This window comes from Ischnura elegans, chromosome X (genome assembly GCF_921293095.1).
Source record: "Ischnura elegans chromosome X, ioIscEleg1.1, whole genome shotgun sequence".
NCBI lineage: Eukaryota > Metazoa > Arthropoda > Insecta > Odonata > Coenagrionidae > Ischnura > Ischnura elegans.
The window spans coordinates 66,094,732-66,100,766 of record NC_060259.1 but is presented as its reverse complement, the minus strand read 5'-3'; the positions used below and the strand labels follow the sequence as shown (position 1 = coordinate 66,100,766).

Sequence of the window (6,035 nt, the reverse complement as noted above, 5' to 3'; positions counted from 1 at the left end):
AATCAATCCGATCATCAAAAAATGTGTGTTTGCATCGCACTTCCGCCAATCAAGCAATCAAGTATGTCTTTGAAACCGCGTTTCTGCGGTGATAAGTACCGATTTTGTTAACTTTGCTGAAATGGCCATATTCCGGTGGTCCGCAGCTGATTCTCTTCAATTTCTTCTGTAACTGTGTTGGAGATAATTGGGGTAGATGATTTCTGTGAGTATTCACCTTGCAGAAATCCATGTAGACTTGGCATGTCAGTCGGTTTATGATGCTAAATATGTAAATTTTTCAAATGTAGAAGCCACTGGTCCAGGAATGTAAAATAATGAATAGAATTTATCCTCATTATTATATTATTTCATCGTGCTTTGTTTACTACAGCTAAATGGAATTATGTCAGATTGACAGTCATTAATCAAAAAATAGATGTTCATTTGTATATTTTCCATCATTTTCTCTAATTTATAGATCTAAATAGGGGCTATAATATTCTTCGACATTCTAAGCAGAAACTTACCTATAGTTGAATTATGGCCAGGGGCAGACCGGGGGTCTCATTGGAGTCCTTCAGCTGGGGCTCATGATATGGCCCTCGTAATAGGGGTTACAGGGGGTATTAAAAAATTTGGTAATTTGTATGCCCATAAATATATATTTTGGCTCTATTCTGATTCACGAAAACTATAAAAAAATTTAATTAAAAGTGGTAATTTCGCAAGAAAAAATGCAAAGAAAGATGAGAATTTTACGGGCAATAATACTTAAAAATAAATTACGGTTCTGTAACATATTTTGATAATTTCTTCCTTGACACTGCACTATACTTAAAAAAAAAAAAAAACTCTAAAACACCATTTCAAAGAATTCCCTTTTATATCCTAGCACCTTTATTTTATTTATGTTTTTATCTAATATTTTTAGGATGAGAATGCATTACTAAAGGTAACTAATTAAAGGTAAAATTTATGATTTGAGAAAAGCTTTGCTTCCAGTAAACTATGACAATATGAATTCATGAAAACATGGAGGAATTATTATATCAAAATTATATAAGTACAAACATACCAATATTGTTAACTTGGGCCTTCTCTTTAAATTTTGGCAATCTCTGGTTTCCTCAACTCGTTTGCATAGTCCTAGCAGGTAAAATTAATTGATAATAATAATATTAGTTTTTCCTTTACTCATTTCTTTTAAGATTCGCTTAGAAAACTTTATTTACGTGCATTATCTTTTATGAGCTGGATTATTAGGAGAAATAATGAAAATTTCCTCCAATACCAAAATCAAACTGTATCATGTAATTGTATCAAAGCAAAGAAATATTTTAATGCATTAGTAAAATACCACAGCATAATTTACCTGAATGAAATGTGATTCCTGCCATTCAATTTCTTCTGTAACTCTGTTAGTCAACCGTCTACAGTTTCCACAATTTATGTCATTTTTAAATCCAGGGAGGATTGCCAATTCAGCAATATTCTAAAGGAATATTCATCTTTACCGAAGGTATGCAAATGGTCCTTCTCTGTAAAAACAATAAATAGGTCATAACTTTATTAAAATAATCTTTCATCGTGAATCACATATTACAACTGTTGAACATTTCCTCAGTACGATCAATATTAATCATATATTTGTCTTTCATTACTTTTTTTTCATCATTCGACTCATTTCATGGCAAAATGAAATAACTATTAACTCACAACTGTGTTTGCAAAAACTTACTTATTGTTGGTTATAATGGCCTTCCATTTGATTTCGGCTATCTCTGGTTTCCTCAAGTCGTTTGCGTAATCCTAGCAGGTAAAAAAATAATTGGTAATAATATTAATTTTTCCTTTACTCATTTCTTTAGAGATTCGCTTAGAAAACTTTTGTTGATGGCGTTACCTTTTATGAGCTGGTTTATTAAAACAAATAATGCAAATTTCCTCCAATGCCAAAATGAAATCGTCCCATGTAATTGTATCAAAGCAAAGAAATATTTTAATGCAGTAAGTAAAAAATCACAGAATAATTTACCTGAATCAAGTGCGATTCCTGCTATTCAATTTCTTCTGTAACTCTGTTAGTCAACCGTTTACAGTTTCCACCAGTTATGTCATTGTTGAAATCCATCGATGATTGCCGATTAAGCAAGATTCTCAAGCAATATTCATCTTTTCCAAATGTAGGCAAATGGTCCTTCACTGTAAAAACCATAAATAGGTCATAACTATATAAAATTAATCTTTCATCATGAATCATATATTACAACTGTTGAAAATTCCTTCAGGTAGACCAACTTTAATCATATATTCTTGCAGTTCATTACTTTTTTTTCATCATAGGATTCAATGCATGACATTATGAAGTAACTATTAACTCACAACTGTGTTAGAAGGAACTTACTTATAGTTGGTTATAAAGGCCTTCGATTTGATTTTGCCTATCTCTGGTTTCCTGAAGTCGTCTGCATAATCCTAGCAGGTAAAAAACATAATTGGTAATAATATTAATTTCTCCTTTACTCATTTCTTTTGAGATTTGCTTAGAAAACTTTAGTTGATGGCGTTACCTTTTATGAGATGGTGTATTAAGAGAAATAATGAGAATTTCCTCCAATGCCAAAATGTAATCGTCCCATGTAATTGTATCAAAGCAAAGTAATATTTTAACGCAGTAAGTAAAAATTCACATTATAATTTACCTGAATCAATAGTGAATCCTGCTATTCAATTTCTTCTGTAACTCTGTTTGTCCACCGTCTATAGTTTCCACAAGTTATGTCATTTTTAAATCCAGGGAGGATTGCCGATTCAGCAATATTCTCAAGGAATATTCATCTTTACCGAAGGTATGCAAATGGTCCATCTCTGTAAAAACAATAAATAGGTCATAACTTTATTAAAATAATCTTTCATCGTGAATCACATATTACAACTGTTGAACATTTCTTCAGCACGATCAATATTAATCATATATTTGTCTTTCATTACTTTTTTTTCATCATTCGATTCATTTCATGGCATAATGAAATAACTATTAACTCACAACTGTGTTTGCAAAAACTTACTTATAGTTGGTTATAATGGCCTTCCATTTGATTTTGGCTATCTCTGGTTTCCTCAAGTCGTTTGCGTAATCCTAGCAGGTAAAAAAATAATTGGTAATAATATTAATTTTTCCTTTACTCATTTCTTTAGAGATTCGCTTAGAAAACTTTAGTTGATGGCGTTACCTTTTATGAGCTGGTTTATTAAAAGAAATAATGTGAATTTCCTCCAATGCCAAAATGAAATCGTCCCATGTAATTGTATCAGAGCAAAGTAATATTTTAATGCAGTAAGTAAAAAATCACAGAATAATTTACCTGAATCAAGTGCGATTCCTGCTATTCAATTTCTTCTGTAACTCTGTTAGTCAACCGTCTACAGTTTCCACAAGTTATGTAATTTTAAATCCAGGGAGGATTGCCGATTCAGCAATATTCTCAAGGAATATTCATCTTTACCGAAGGTATGCAAATGGTCCATCTCTGTAAAAACAATAAATAGGTCATAACTTTATTAAAATAATCTTTCATCGTGAATCACATATTACAACTGTTGAACATTTCTTCAGCACGATCAATATTAATCATATATTTGTCTTTCATTACTTTTTTTTCATCATTCGACTCATTTCATGGCATAATGAAATAACTATTAACTCACAACTGTGTTTGCAAAAACTTACTTATAGTTGGTTATAATGGCCTTCCATTTGATTTTGGCTATCTCTGTTTTCCTCAAGTCCTTTGCGTTATCCTAGCAGGTAAAAAAATAAATGGTAGTAATATTAATTTTTCCTTTACTCATTTCTTTAGAGATTCGCTTAGAAAACTTTAGTTGATGGCGTTACCTTTTTTGAGCTGGTTTATTAAAAGAAATAATGTAAATTTCCTCCAATGCCAAAATGAAATCGTCCCATGTAATTGTATCAAAGCAAAGAAATATTTTAATGCAGTAAGTAAAAAATCACAGAATAATTTACCTGAATCAAGTGCGATTCCTGCTATTCAATTTCTTCTGCAACTCTGTTAGTCAACCGTTTACAGTTTCCACCAGTTATGTCATTGTTGAAATCCATGGATGATTGCCGATTCAGCAAGATTCTCATGCAATATTCATCTTTTCCAAATGTAGGCAAATGGTCCTTCACTGTAAAAACCATAAATAGGTCATAACTATATCAAATTAATCTTTCATCATGAATCATATATTACAACTGTTGAAAATTCCTTCAGGTAGACCAACTTTAATCATATATTCTTGCAGTTCATTACTTTTTTTCATCATAGGATTCAATACATGACATTATGAATTAACTATTAACTCACAACTGTGTTTGCAAAAACTTACTTATAGTTGGTTATAATGGCCTTCCATTTGATTTTGGCTATCTCTGGTTTCCTCAAGTCGTTTGCGTAATCCTAGCAGGTAAAAAAATAATTGGTAATAATATTAATTTTTCCTTTACTCATTTCTTTAGAGATTCGCTTAGAAAACTTTAGTTGATGGCGTTACCTTTTATGAGCTGGTTTATTAAAAGAAATAATGTGAATTTCCTCCAATGCCAAAATGAAATCGTCCCATGTAATTGTATCAGAGCAAAGTAATATTTTAACGCAGTAAGTAAAAAATCACAGAATAATTTACCTGAATCAAGTGCGATTCCTGCTATTCAATTTCTTCTGTAACTCTGTTAGTCAACCGTCTACAGTTTCCACAAGTTATGTAATTTTAAATCCAGGGAGGATTGCCGATTCAGCAATATTCTCAAGGAATATTCATCTTTAGCGAAGGTATGCAAATGGTCCATCTCTGTAAAAACAATAAATAGGTCATAACTTTATTAAAATAATCTTTCATCGTGAATCACATATTACAACTGTTGAACATTTCTTCAGCACGATCAATATTAATCATATATTTGTCTTTCATTACTTTTTTTTCATCATTCGACTCATTTCATGGCATAATGAAATAACTATTAACTCACAACTGTGTTTGCAAAAACTTACTTATAGTTGGTTATAATGGCCTTCCATTTGATTTTGGCTATCTCTGTTTTCCTCAAGTCCTTTGCGTTATCCTAGCAGGTAAAAAAATAAATGGTAGTAATATTAATTTTTCCTTTACTCATTTCTTTAGAGATTCGCTTAGAAAACTTTAGTTGATGGCGTTACCTTTTATGAGCTGGTTTATTAAAAGAAATAATGTAAATTTCCTCCAATGCCAAAATGAAATCACCCCATGTAATTGTATCAAAGCAAAGTAATATTTTAACGCAGTAAGTAAAAAATCACAGAATAATTTACCTGAATCAAGTGCGATTCCTGCTATTCAATTTCTTCTGCAACTCTGTTAGTCAACCGTTTACAGTTTCCACCAGTTATGTCATTGTTGAAATCCATGGATGATTGCCGATTCAGCAAGATTCTCATGCAATATTCATCTTTTCCAAATGTAGGCAAATGGTCCTTCACTGTAAAAACCATAAATAGGTCATAACTATATCAAATTAATCTTTCATCATGAATCATATATTACAACTGTTGAAAATTCCTTCAGGTAGACCAACTTTAATCATATATTCTTGCAGTTCATTACTTTTTTTCATCATAGGATTCAATACATGACATTATGAATTAACTATTAACTCACAACTGTGTTTGCAAAAACTTACTTATAGTTGGTTATAATGGCCTTCCATTTGATTTTGGCTATCTCTGGTTTCCTCAAGTCGTTTGCGTAATCCTAGCAGGTAAAAAAATAATTGGTAATAATATTAATTTTTCCTTTACTCATTTCTTTAGAGATTCGCTTAGAAAACTTTAGTTGATGGCGTTACCTTTTATGAGCTGGTTTATTAAAAGAAATAATGTGAATTTCCTCCAATGCCAAAATGAAATCGTCCCATGTAATTGTATCAGAGCAAAGTAATATTTTAACGCAGTAAGTAAAAAATCACAGAATAATTTACCTGAATCAAGTGCGATTCCTGCTATTCAATTTCT

General features: G+C 31.2%; 3 long non-coding RNA genes across 4 annotated transcripts in view; 1 reads left to right on the top strand and 2 right to left on the bottom strand.

The window, feature by feature from the left end:
* Positions 1–6,035, top strand: part of LOC124171725 — a 51,516-nt gene that overhangs the window by 25,367 nt on the left and 20,114 nt on the right. The gene's annotated exons all lie outside the window — the stretch shown is intronic.
* LOC124171723 lies at positions 1,721–4,170 on the bottom strand. Of its 2 annotated transcripts, XR_006867925.1 has the most exons (6): positions 4,010–4,170; positions 3,713–3,783; positions 3,348–3,512; positions 3,051–3,121; positions 2,018–2,184; positions 1,721–1,791 (listed from the first exon to the last, which is right to left on the bottom strand). It is a non-coding gene; the product is annotated as an uncharacterized LOC124171723 (long non-coding RNA). The 2 variants fall into 2 exon arrangements; XR_006867926.1 differs by lacking the exons at positions 1,721–1,791; positions 2,018–2,184 and adding an exon at positions 2,708–2,850.
* On the bottom strand, positions 4,373–5,497 carry LOC124171724. The gene is made up of 4 exons (XR_006867927.1): positions 5,337–5,497; positions 5,040–5,110; positions 4,675–4,839; positions 4,373–4,448 (listed from the first exon to the last, which is right to left on the bottom strand). It is a non-coding gene; the product is annotated as an uncharacterized LOC124171724 (long non-coding RNA).